This window comes from Arachis duranensis, chromosome 6, assembly GCF_000817695.3.
Source record: "Arachis duranensis cultivar V14167 chromosome 6, aradu.V14167.gnm2.J7QH, whole genome shotgun sequence".
Lineage (NCBI taxonomy): Eukaryota > Viridiplantae > Streptophyta > Magnoliopsida > Fabales > Fabaceae > Arachis > Arachis duranensis.
The window spans coordinates 88,975,675-88,989,519 of NC_029777.3; positions in this window are offsets into that span (position 1 = coordinate 88,975,675).

Below are 13,845 nucleotides of genomic sequence, written 5' to 3' on the forward strand. Positions count from 1 at the left end.
GAAGAACGAAGAAAAGACCAAGAAAGAAAAGAAGAAGGGGCTGGTGGCCTCTTGGGAAGATCTAGAAAATGACTCAGATGAAGAGGAAAAATTAGAGAGCAAGTCTCAAACCTGTCTCATGGCCGATCAAATGGATGAGGTAACTTTCGTTGAACCCTCTACTAAAGACTTTCATCTTATGATCGATAATCTCACTGAGAAACTAAGATGTTTCTTAAATGAAAACCATGAACTTGAATCTCAGAATGACATTCTAAAGGCAGAAAACACTTTTCTCAAAGATAAATTAAGGGAAGTCGAAACCGTTGTTGATCTTGTTGAAGAAAACAAGCAGCTTAAGCCTGAACTTAAGGGCTGTGAGAAACAACATTCTGTGATTATATATTTGAACTATTTTGAAGAAAATGAAAGGTTGCACAAAGAGGTAAAAAGCCTAAAAGAGAACCTGGCCAACTTTGCTCAAAGTTCAGAAAATCTGAATAAACTTTTGTCTAGTCAAAAACCTCTCTATGATAAGACTGGTTTGGGTTTTCATAAGAAATCTGAAACTTTTTTGAAAGATCTCCTTTTTTAAATGTGGCTTCCACTTCGGATGATATAAAATTTCAAAATCCAACCAATCTGAAAAAATAGTAACCTAAAAGATTATGTCGTTTATGCAATCTGAATGGGCATTTTCCTATTCAATGTTTCATAAGTGAAAGAATGATTGGAGACAAAGTGTACAAAATAACTAACAACTACAATGGTCTTGGATAAAAGAGATGATTTGACATTAAAGGATCCAAAAAGATTTAGATACCTAAGGTCACTTGAGAATTTTTGTAGGTTTGCCAAGCATCCAAAAGAAAGGACAACATGTGGTACTTGGACAGCGGATGCTCTAGGCATATGATCGGAAAGTCTACATTCTTCATCAAGCTAGAAGAGTATGATTGAGGGTTTGTAACTTTCGGTGATAATAGAAAAGGAAAGATAGTGGCCAAAGGTAAAGTAGGTAAAAATTTCTCATCTTTTTATAAATGATGTTTTTCTTGGGATGCCTTGAAACATAACTTACTAAGCATTAGTCAATTATGTGATCTTGGATATCTAGTTATATTAAAAAATTTGGACTACTTAGTTATTTGTGAAAATCTGGTATAGTTTTATTTGAAGCAAAAAGATGCAACAATGTGTATAAAATCACTCTAGAGGACTTAAAAGATCAAAATGTGACTTGCTTCACATCAATTGAATATGAAAAATAGCTTTGGCATAAGAAATTGGGTTATGCTAGCATGTACCAAATTTCTAAGCTTGTTAAGAAAAATTTGGTTAGAGGTGTCCCTAACATAAAGTTTGACAAGGACATCACTTGTGATGTTTGTCAATTGGGCAAACAAACAAAATCTTCTTTTAAGCCTAAGGATGGAATATCTACCAAAAGGCCATTAGAAATATTACATATGATCTTTTTAGTCCCACCAGAACTCAAAGTTTAGGAGGTAACCATTATGGCTTGGTAGTGGTTGATGACTACTCTAGATTTGGATGGGTTCTCTTCCTAGCTCACAAAAATGATGCGTTCTATGCCTTTTCTTCTCTTTGTAAAAAGATTAAAAATGAAAAGGATTTGAAAGTTGCCCACATAAGAAGTGATCATGGAAAGGAATTTGAAAATCAAGATTTTGAAAATTTTTGTGATGAATTTGGAATTTCTCATAATTTTTCATGTCCTAGAACACCTCAACAAAATGAGGTTGTTGAAAGGAGAAATAGAAGTCTCTAAGAAATGACTAGGGCAATGCTTTGTGAGAAAGAAGTTCCAAAATTCTTATGGACCGAAGCTGTGAACACAACTTGTTATATCCTAAATAGAACCATCATTAGGAAAGGATTAAAGAAAACCCCTTGTGAGCTATGGAAAGGAACTCCTCCAAATTTTAAGTACTTTCATATATTTGGATGCAAATTCTTTGTGCTGAATAGAAAAGACAATCTTGAAAAATTTGATCCAAAATCGTATGAAGGTTTATTTGTTGGTTACTCAACCAATAGCAAAGCTTATAGAGTTTACATCCAAGAATATAGAACTATTGAGGAATCCATACATGTGTTTTTTTGCGATACTAACTTTATACCAAGTGCTGTCTTAGATGATGATACAGGAATTGAAGCTGGCGAGTCCACAAGTAAATAAAAAAAATGTCAATTCAGGTCCTTCTATAGAGAATGCTAGTTCTGAACCTGCTCTTCAAAACGAAGGAGACATTTCTGTTTTATCTCCTGATGAAGCTAAGGCATCTAGAATAGTGAACAATGCAGAACCATGTCAAAACCAAGCTAAAACCTTGCCTCAAAAGCCTCGTGAGTGAAAGTTTCTAAAGAACTATCCTCACAAGTTCATCATTGAAGATCCATCCCATGGAGTCACTACTAGATCTTCAAGCAAGAAGAATACCCAAATTAATAATGTTACTTTCTTATCCCAATTAGAGCCTCAAAATGTGAAACAAGCTCTTGAAGATCCATCTTGGGTAATGGCCATGGAAGAGGAGTTAAGCCAATTTGAAAAGAATGAGGTTTGGACTCTTGTACCTTACCCTAATGGTAAGAAGGTAACCAGTACCAAGTGGATTTTTAGAAATAAATTAGGAGAATATGGTAGTGTGGTTTGTAACAAGGCTAGATTAATGGTCTAAGGTTACGATCAAGAAGAGGGCATTGACTTTGATGAGTCATTTACTTCGGTGGCAAGAAAGGAAGTAATTCGGTTACTACTTGCTTATGCTGCCCACAAGGGTTTTAAAATATTTCAAATGGATGTCAAATGTGCCTTTTTGAATGAGTTTATTGATAGAGAAGTATTCGCATCTCAACCCCCTGGTTTTGAGAACAAAGATTTTTCTAATCATGTTTTTAAATTAACCAAGGCTCTTTATGGTCTTAGACAAGCTCCAAGAGCTTGGTATGAAAGGTTTAGTATCTTCTTGTTACAAAACAATTTTCTAAGGGGTACTACTGATACTACTTTATTCATTAAAGAATCTAAAAATGATTTCTTTCTTATCCAAGTTTATGTGGATGATATTGTATCTGGATCGACAAATGAATACTTGTGTGAAGAGTTTGGAAATCTAATGACTAGTGAATTTGAAATGAGTTTGATGGGAGAACTAACATTCTTTCTTGGACTTCAAATCAAACAAACTTCTAGTGGTATTTTTATACACCAAGGTAAATATGCCAAGGAATTGATAAAGAAATTTGGTTTTAAAAATTCCAAACCAATGGATACTCCTATGCATCCAAATACAAAACTTGACAAGGATGAAAATGGTAAAAATGTTGATGAAACAAGGTATAGAAAAATGATAGGATCTCTACGTATCTTACATCCTCTAGGCTGGACATTGTTCAAAGTAAGGGTGTATGCTCTAGATTTCAATCTCACCCAAAGGAATCACATCTTTCAACCGTTAAAAGAATCATTAGATAAATAAAAGGCACATCTGACATTGGTTTATGGTATCCTAGAACTAATAAATTTTGTGCAGTTGCGTATTATGATGCAGATCATGCGGGTAACCGTGTGGATAGAAGAAGCACTTCGGGAATGTGTTGCTTTCTTGGAAAATCCTTAAATATTTGGTCAAGTAAAAAGCAAGCCACTGTTACTTTATCCACAGCTGAAGCCGAATACATTACAGCATCCACTTGTTGTTCACAACTGATTTGGCTTAAAACTCAACTTGTAGATTACAAACTAAAAATTGATAGTATTTTCTTACTTTGTGATAATATGAGTACAATAAACATTTCAAAAAATCATGTGTTGCACTTAAGATCCAAGCACATTGAAGTGAGATATCATTTCATTAGGAAACATGTGCAAAAGGGAACTATTAAAATTCAATTTGTAAAATCTAAAGAGCAATTGGCTAACATTTTCTCTAAGCCACTCTATGAAGAAAGATTTTGTAAATTGAGAACTGCATTGGGAATGATTAACATTAATTCTGTAGATTAATGGTGTTTTTCCTTTCTGTGTTGTTTTGTCTCGCAGGAACCAAGGAGACAAAACTGGGCATGTGATGAAGTCTTCAAAGGAATTTAAACCTGGCCCAAAATTTTTTGAATTGGAAATATGGTTTTAATAGCCCATATTGCCATCACCACTTCTGGGCCTGTGTAAGACAAACCTTGTTTACATGATATTGGCTTATTATTAAAATCATAAAGTTGTTTTAATAAGTTTTTTTTCTTTTCATTATTATTTTTTAAATCTTTCTCTTTCCATTCTATTTCTAGTCATGTCAATCAGCCACTTTTATTATCTTTTATGTCTAGTCACTTCATGTTTTATTGTTTTAAAATTCAAATTCTTTGAAAACTGTTTCAATAAATTCTTTTGCTTTAAAAGAGAAGTTTTCCACCAAGCATTAATTACGATTTCATAACTTCTCTTTTCCACACTAACCCTCTTTGGCGCTTTCTCTTCCCCTCAACCTTGCTTCCATCATTCAAAATGAGAAAGGAAATAGTAACAAGAAGGAGCACTAGTGCAATCATCCCTTCTCGAAATCCTCCTAAATCCAAACAATCCTAATCTCACACACACATTCACATACACTCCCACTCTTCTTCGTCTCACTCCTCTCAACCAAATGAATCCATGGCCAAAAAAAATAATTCATCCCAAAGGTCCCTCTACCACCAAGGGAGCCGAATTATCTCGAGGAAAAAGCGAAAAGAAAAAACCTACCATGCATGAAGAGGAAGACCATCCACCTTCACCTCCTCGTCGCTCTACTCCTCATCCTTCCGGTTACAATGTTCATCCCTCTAAAAGCCCAAGAAAGACCATACTTCACGATACTAGAGAGCCTCCACATTTTGACTCTCTTGAGTTCAAGCAAAAGTATGGTAAATCATCACATTCTCATTATGATTCGCATCATTTTGCTAGTTGCACTGACTATGAGTTTCATAAACAACTTCTTTCAAACTGAACTCTCTGTTCCTCTTATATTATTGATCTTGATGCTCTATTTAAAAAGGAGATTGATTTTAAAAATAATTTTCATGATCTAAAATAGACCAACATCTTCAACATTAGAAAGCCTGTCTATCCAAACTTTATGCGCGAATTTTATGCAAATTTGCTTTTTCATGAAGGAGAATTTCACTCTTTTGTTAAAAATACTCAATTTATTTTGAACGTTGTCACCATTGGTGAAGCCCTTGGGTATCAAGACACAGGGATAAATGTTTATATGTCTGGTAAATGGATAACTAAGTTGGCATCTCTCACTAAGAAGTCCTTGCTCGAATCTGTGAAAATTTCTCCCCATGGATGGTATAACTCCCACACACAAAACCTTAGGTCCTGTTAGGGCTCTATTGTATCGCATCATAACTCACATAATTATGCCTCAAAGCGGAACATATCAAAGGGTAACAGTTTGTGACACTCTTGTACTTTATGCTATCTTGAACTCCATTTCTATCTCTTTTGCATATCTAATGATTCGTCACATGTGGGATTGTATCAAAAGTGATAAAAAGAGCTCTCTTTCTTATGGGATATTTTTAACTTGTTTGTTTGAATATTTTAATATTGATTTGAGCAATGAGCCTGTTGAGAACAAGGTGTCTATTATCAAAGGCAGTGGTATACCCAAATAGCCTAAACGCAAAGGTTTCAAGGACACTAAGGCTTTGACATTGTATGAGAGTGAAGATGAAAGCCTTTCCTCTCCCTCTGTTGCCGGTACCTCAGATTCACATAAGTACTTGATCACTAGGATAGTTAAAGACATTCTTCAAGAATTTGTCTTTATGACCAAACAAATGGTCCGATTGAGTAAAGAACAGCAAAAGATTGCATTAAACAATGAAAAATCCATAATGAATTATCATGATAGGATCGAGGTGTTTTTAAAACATCTTGATTCTCCTTATGAGGACTAGGCTATGTCTGACAAAGATGAAGATGACTTGGACACTGAGGACAAAAATTCTGATGCCTAGTTCTACTATCCCTGCTACCTTTGAATATCTCATATTTTGCTGCCTTTGAAACTGGAACTTTGATACATTTCTAGTTATTATTAAACTTTGGCTTATGTTAGATAATTGTAATAATTTTAACTTTGGTACATTTTTCTGGTTTGCATGTTTTGTCATATTAGCTGTGTTATTTGTTGTTTGTGCATGCAGGTTTTTCTCCTTAATAACAAAAGGGGGAGAAAGGATAAAATGAATTAAAACAGAAATAGAACATCATGCTCTACTTTAGTTTTGATTCTGTTATGAGCTCACCCTGTTTCAGCTTTGTATTTGGTTAATGAAATATTTTGCTCTGACTTATATATCTCTTGATTATTTTGCTCTGATTTGTTATGCCTCTTGATTAAGCATTGGATCTGGCTGTACATATTCCCCGTCATGGTTGGATTTAAAAGCTTTTAACTGTTAACTCTTGCTCTGCTTAAAGGATATATAAGTCTTGAAAATTTTTGGAATCAGGTCACTAAATGCCTGATCAAAGGAGCACATTTTTTGCTTGAACATAGGTATTATTTCTATGAATAAATTATTCAAATTAGGATGATCAAAGTACATATTAAGGGGGAGCATGGTTATCAAAAGAAAGGGGGAGTATTACGAGAATCATTCATCAAAGGAAAGTTTCATCTTCTAATCTTTTTCAATTTATTTTAATAATGTTTGTCATTAAGGGGAAGATGGTTGAGTTTGGAAAACTAATTCAAGTGATAAACAAAAATTATTATGTATTTACCAAATTGTTTATTTAATGAGTTTGATTTGGTGTGCAAAAAATTATTTCATCATCTAGGACCATGTAATAAATAAACAAGCCCACATGATCTAAAAGAAACAAGAATATGTTGACCCAACACTAGCCTACTTGGTGACCACATTCAGGATCCATAATACAACTAATTTCAATACAACTTAATCCCTCTTGGCTTCTACCAAAAGCCAAATACTCTCTTCTCTCTCCTCTCTCCTTCTCTTCGGTCATATCACACTTTCAACAAGAAAGAAAGAAGGGAATGAAAAGCGCAGAAGCTATCGAGTATTGAAGGACAAAAAGCTTATTTCCAAATCCAAGCAAGAAGAAATGGCTACAACCAAGAAGACAGTCACTCCTCGGTCAGAACTCATCAAAAAGAAACTTTCCTCATTTGTGCTATACCAAAGAACCGAGAAGAAATCAACAAAGTCCCAAGCATAAATCAAGCAACAATGAAGAAATCAAAGTCAAAATTAGAAAGCAGAAGATCAACGCTCAAAAACAAAACTTGGAGCCAAAGCAAGGCTCTACGATCAAGATTGAAGAAGTTTGAAGAAAAAGGATGAGAGAGAATGGGTGAGTTACATGGAACAGATTCGGTTTTTCTCTCACCTCTCTAATGAAGCCGCTGCAAGACGCTGATGACGGAAAAGAAGACAGCATTAGGGTTGAACTTGTTTCAACCTTGGAAGCTTCACTCTTCTATATTAAGGGTGAACGACCAAGGGTTGAAGGCAAGGAGAGTATGTAAAAAGCAAAGAGTTCAATTTTCATAGCTACCCAAGCTAATTGAGTTCTTCTCCTTCATGTTATTCATTTAGTCTTTTCTTTTTTCAGTTTAGTCTGTCTAAGTCTCATTGAAAAAGGCAAACATGGTGAGATTTCTAAGAAAAAGTCAATGAGAGGTAAAAGGCAGTGAGTTAAACAGTGAGAAAAAGCCATAAGATGTCTCAGAAGTTCTTTATACATCTTTCTGTTTTGTATCATGATCCTGTGGGGATTTCCTTGCAAGCTGGGTTAGTACTTTGCTGTTGAAAGCTAGATTGAGGTCTAGTCAACTTCAGATTAGGTTAGAATTTGGATTTGTCCCAGATAGGATTAGACAAATCCTAGGAAAAATATTGGTGTATGTAATGTGTTGAAAAGTTAGTAAAATTCTATCATAATTGTGATAGAGACTGGATGTAGGCTATATTGCACTAAGTAACTGAACCAGGATATATCTGGGTGTTACTCCTTCTTCTTTACTCCACTTCTGTTTTTATTACTCATGAGACAAAATAAAAATGTCTCTTAATGCGTTATGAGACAAAAGTAAAAATATCTCCTAAATTTCTTTGGTAAAGCAAAAAGTAATATTCAGCAGAAAAAAAAACTAAGGTTCAACCCCCCTTCTCTTAGCCACTGATAACTATCAGGTTCATATTTGTCGCATTTAGAATATTTGGAATTAAATAAATATGTGTATAGTTAAAACTCTTTAAAATTTTGTTACCTCAAAAAAACTCTTGACTGCTCAGCACACATCTTCTTTAATGATTTTCTAATAAAATTAAAAAAATTTGGCTATAAAACCATCATCACCAGGGGTTACCTAGGGAATGATTAAGAATATTGTCTGTTTAATTTCTTTCTCACAAACTAGCTTGGTTAAGGAGCAGTTGCTATCAGCTAAAATCTTCGTCTGAATACTACCAAGAGAGGTGGTAGGATTATTAGGGGAGATAGTTTGGAATAGGTCTTTAAAATATTTCTTGGCTCTTTGACCAATAGTAGTTTCAGGTGTAGTGCACCAAACTCCATTCTCATCTTCCAGCTGCTAAATGTTGTTTCTTCTATTTCTTGATTAGTATTTGGAATAAAAAAATGTGTGTTTTCTCATTGTAACCACTTAACCTGAGATTTTTCTCACCAAAACCATTCATCCGTATTATAGGCCTCTGTTAGTTGATCTTCTAATTGAATTATTTCTTGCTTTTCACTCTCATTTAGATTTTTTTTAGCACCAGGAGCTTTGATTCCAAGTCATTAATAATTTTCCTGCAATTACCATGCCTAGAGGACTACCATATAACCAGCTCTTGTCTATATTTCTTCAATTTTAGGAATAGCTGAAATATTGCTAAACTTTTTATTCTGGACTTCCAAACTTCTTTAATAATTCTACCCAACTCTTCCTTTCCACACCATTTTTCTTAAAAGTGAAACCTTCTCTTATCCCTTCTTGTATTAGCATTAGAAGAAAGTAACAAAAGTCTATAATCTAAACCAGTGTCATCAAGATGAGTAATAGAGACTATAGGATAATTCTTTCTAAGCTGATTAGAGATCAACACATGGTTTAAATGTTTGTTGATATCCCTTTTCTGACAGTTACTATTCCACCATGTAAATTTGTTGCCAATAAAGCACATATCCATTAATCTTGCAGAGTTAATAAAGTTTTTAAAATTCTGTATAGATTAGTTGAATTTTTCTCGGCCAATCTACTTCTCATGTGCTGCTACAATCGAAATCACTGATGACTAGGCATCTTTTTTTCGCCCGATTGATAATAGGGATCAGTTCTTCAAATTGTGTTCTCTCATTCTAGTCAATGCTATGTAGTGAAGCCCCAAAACTTTTCATCCAATTTGTATATCTGAGTTTTTCACCAAAATCCAAATATAAAAATTTACACTCTATTTTACTATTACCTTCATGTCATCTTTGCAAGCAATAGTCAATCCACCTACCGTTGCAATAAAGTCAACACAAAAATTCTTTTTAAAGCCACATTTCCTCCACTGAGCTTCCATAAATGAGGTTTGATATTTTATTTCATAGAGAAACATCACTTTAGAAGAATGGGATCTTAGAATCCCTTTAATGTTATGAACTAGTAGGGTTTTTTTCAAACCCAATAGTTCTACATCAATATCTTCATGACAAGGTGAGTGTCTCTTTTGGAATGACACCCATCTTCCCTTCTATCATTTCTTCTGCATTCCTTTTCTCGCTATCCTCAAATAATCTTCTTCTTCAACTTTCATGTCCGCCTTCCCAACGCTTCAGATGAATCATATATTGTTTAAAGAGCCATGGAAAACTCCTTTTTACCCTGATTAGATCTGTTTTATTGCCAAAAAAGAACTGATAAATATTTTTTACATATGCTTTGATATGCATTCCTTCTAAATGATTTCAGATAGTCCAGAAGCAACCTCAATTGTATCAAAATCAAATCTCTAATTTGTCATGATTCTTTCTACCAGGCTCTTTGTGTAGTCTTTTAATCCCTCCTTGACATTCCTTTCCTCTAGAAAAATCACTTCCTCCTTATCACCTTCTGGTTGATCTGAATTACTTATTTTTTTACTCACAATCATTGACATATTGAGAGAGAATAACACTCTGATTCAAATTTTATTGAAGATATTGACTTTTCTCCAATAAAATTGGAATCTCACACCTCACAGCCTAAATCCTAACAGAGCACAGACAAAATCTCAGTGGGTACTTGCACATCCTTATCTTTTTCAACCTCTGTTGTAAAGAATTTTTCCTTATCATTATTCACAATCCTTCCCGCTATAAATCTATAACTACCATGTTTGATATTTACTAGTCATTTTACCACCATTTGCTGTATCACCTTCACTCTTAACAACATTGTCTCTCATTTTCCATCCTACTACCACTATTTATTTTTACCACCATCAACACTTCCGCTCTCATTTCGATCTCTATCATATCTCTCACAATATCTCTTCCATCAACAACAATAACAATGATATATCTTCTTTCACTCATATTTGTTGTTGCAACAACAATAATAACATTAAATTTTTTTATATTATTTTAAAGTACTAACCAATAGAGAAAAAAAAGAGATAATGAGCTAATGACAGAGAAAAAAGGCCAATAATTAGGACACAAATCTAGTGATGGTGATGAAAAGCAGCAACAACATAAGACAAAGGAAAAACAACGATAAAAAAAAGAAAAAAAAAGAACCAAACAGATAGTGAGAATAAAGGAATTGAAGTTAAGTTGAGGTGGGATAGGATAAGGTGGCAATACCTACAAGTAGGGGTGTAAGTTACCGAACCAAACCGAAATTTACCGCAAAACCGAACCGAAATTTACAACAACCGAATAAAAACAAAAAAAATCGGTTTTTTTGTTTTTTTTAAGTAAACTGATCGGTCCGGTTCGATTTTTAGTTGGCTCAGCAGAAATCGAACCGAACCGAACCGAACTGCAAAAGTGGTTTAGTAATACATTGAAATAGAAGTTTTAGACTTAACAAATGTGTTTGTTTTATGTTTAGTTGTTGAAATGATTTGAAATTGTATTGAATTTGAATGTAATGTAATATTATTTCATTTTATTGATTGTTTTGAACATCACTTTACTAAGATTAATTTTCTATTAGTTAGGATTTAAAAACCGAAAAAACTGACCAAACCAAACCGCTTTTGATTCGGTTCGGTTCGGTTCAGTTGTTGCGCAGACAACAAACCGATTGGTTGATATTATGTAAAAACCGAATAGATCGGTTTGGTTGGTTTTTGGTCTAAAATCGAACCAAACCGAACCGATAACACCCCTACCTACAAGTAGGGTAAAAGAGGTGAAATCGCAATAACTGCATGGAGGTGGATGAGGTTAGAAAGTGGTGATTGTTGGTAGAATGAGAGCGAAATGGTGGTGAAGAGTTGGGAATTAGATATAGAGTGAGATTAGAGTATGGTTAGAAATTTAAGGTTACATTTAGATTAGGAGAGATAATTTAAAATTTTTTTATAATTTTTTAGCATTTTAATAGTTTTGTCAATCGAAAATAAATTTTTATGAATACAATATCAATTTTATTTACTTATGTATAAATTTATCAATGTTTAGAACATTTATAAATAAAAATAATAGTTTATTCTTTTTCTTTCCTAAATTCTACAAAATTAATACTCTATAATTTTGTATGTATTTTCTATTTGTGCTTATTTGTGGTTTTCAAATCATCTAATATAGTCACAAAAGAAAAATCATCTAATATTATCTTTTTTGTTTTTAATTATTCTCATTGCATTCACTTGCTTTTTATTTTTTAATTTTTCTTGTTTCTTTTTCATTGGCCTTCGCCTTCACCTCTCTTTCTTTCTCCTCATTCAATTTTTGTTGTTTTTTCCGTAGTCTATTCGTGTTGATACCTTTTTTTCTTAATATCATTCTTTTTTCTTTATGCATAAATATTTTTTTTAATCTTTCATCAAGTTAATTTTTTAACTATTATTTTGTTTTGCATTCACTGTATTTCATTTTCTTTCTTGTTTTTATCTATTATTTCATCAAATTGCATTGAGTGTCTATCGTACATTTTTTTACCCGTGTACTTTGTCAAGATGACATTGTTGGATAGTGATGGCAAAGCTCATCTAAATCGATTAATAACACTGTTAGTTATTTAGTTGGTAGTGACGCAATCAATGAGAATGCAGACCTCATTTCGACATATGCGGCATATTTTTTTTATTTTCTTGGTTTTTTCTCATTTTATCCTGAGCAATTATATATTTTTAGAAGTATAGAAAAATAATGTAATTTATCAAAACAAAAACACATCTAAAACAACAAATTCTTTCTTAGCACATTAGAATCCAATCATCAAAGAACAATAATGAAAATAGAGGGAATAGGGGGAGTAGCGTAATGCGTAAAGTCCAGAGAGAAACGCAGCAATGGGGATCGATAAAACGGCAGTGAGTTGGCGACCATTTTATTTTGAACTAGCTCAAATTTCTAGCATGACTCACCTTCTTTAGCTAGCGAGTTAGGCATATTGGACGAGTCATCACTCATTTGCTATCCTTAAGTACAATTCCTTAATCTTTGTCAACAATAAATAATGAGAATATGAATATATAAAATTATTTCATTATATACCAAAAAATCTATAGATACAAACTTTTCAGAAATAAATAATACCTAAAATTCATTTTATTTGTACGAGCAAAAATACATATATATTATGTTTATTGTTTTAATGTTTTCTTTGCTTTGGTTTTCTTCGGTTCTCTTTGTTTTTGTGTACGTAGTTGATTCACTTTTTTTAGTTGCTTATTTGATTTTTTTTTAATTTCTTTTAAGGTGATGAGCTTTTTACTGTAATATATCCATTTTATTAAAAACAAATTCAAAACTTACTACGGTAGTCATTAATTTTAGAAAAAAGATTTTCCAAAATGAAAAAATTTATAAAATGATAAAATAATAAGTTAATTATTATTAAATTTATAATATTTATTATATATGGACTTTATTACTTTAATTTAAAAGTAATTAAAATTTTTACTTCTTTACTTTATCAACATTTTAACTTTCGAAGAATTTGATCCTTACTATTAATAGCCCATAATTGTACATATAGAATACTATATTCTTTACTTTTACAAGAGTACGTTAGCATTCGTTATATAAGTCTTTTAACGTACATACAAAAAATTTATCATTTATTATGTATATTTATATATTGTTGTTTCACACTATTTTTAATATATGTTAGTAATTCTATCCGTATGAGAATATAAATCTTTTAAAATTATATTAATTTTGTCCTGATATTATAGATTATGTCAGAAAAAAATTTATAGAATCGAACATCTTTTATAAAAAGGTCGTAGGAGATAAAAGTTTTTGTCGGTTAAGAAGACCAGAATCTCTGTAGATAAAAAATTAAATAATAAGCTTTTTAGTTATTATTTTCATGTGAAAGAATTTAATTTTTTATTAATAATTAATTTTAATATTTATTATCTAAAATTTGAAAGAATTTAATTTAATGTGTTTACTTTTATATTTGATTAGGTATTAAGTGTGTTGCACAAATAAAAATAATTAATTTTCATGTTTACTATTTAAAAGTAATATTTTTTCTCTCTCTATATATAAAAAATATAATTACATATTAGTATAAAAAAATTATATTAATACTTATAAAATTAACTCAAAAAATTTTTTTTAAACAATTAAATTTTGATTCTAATTAATAATCACAACAT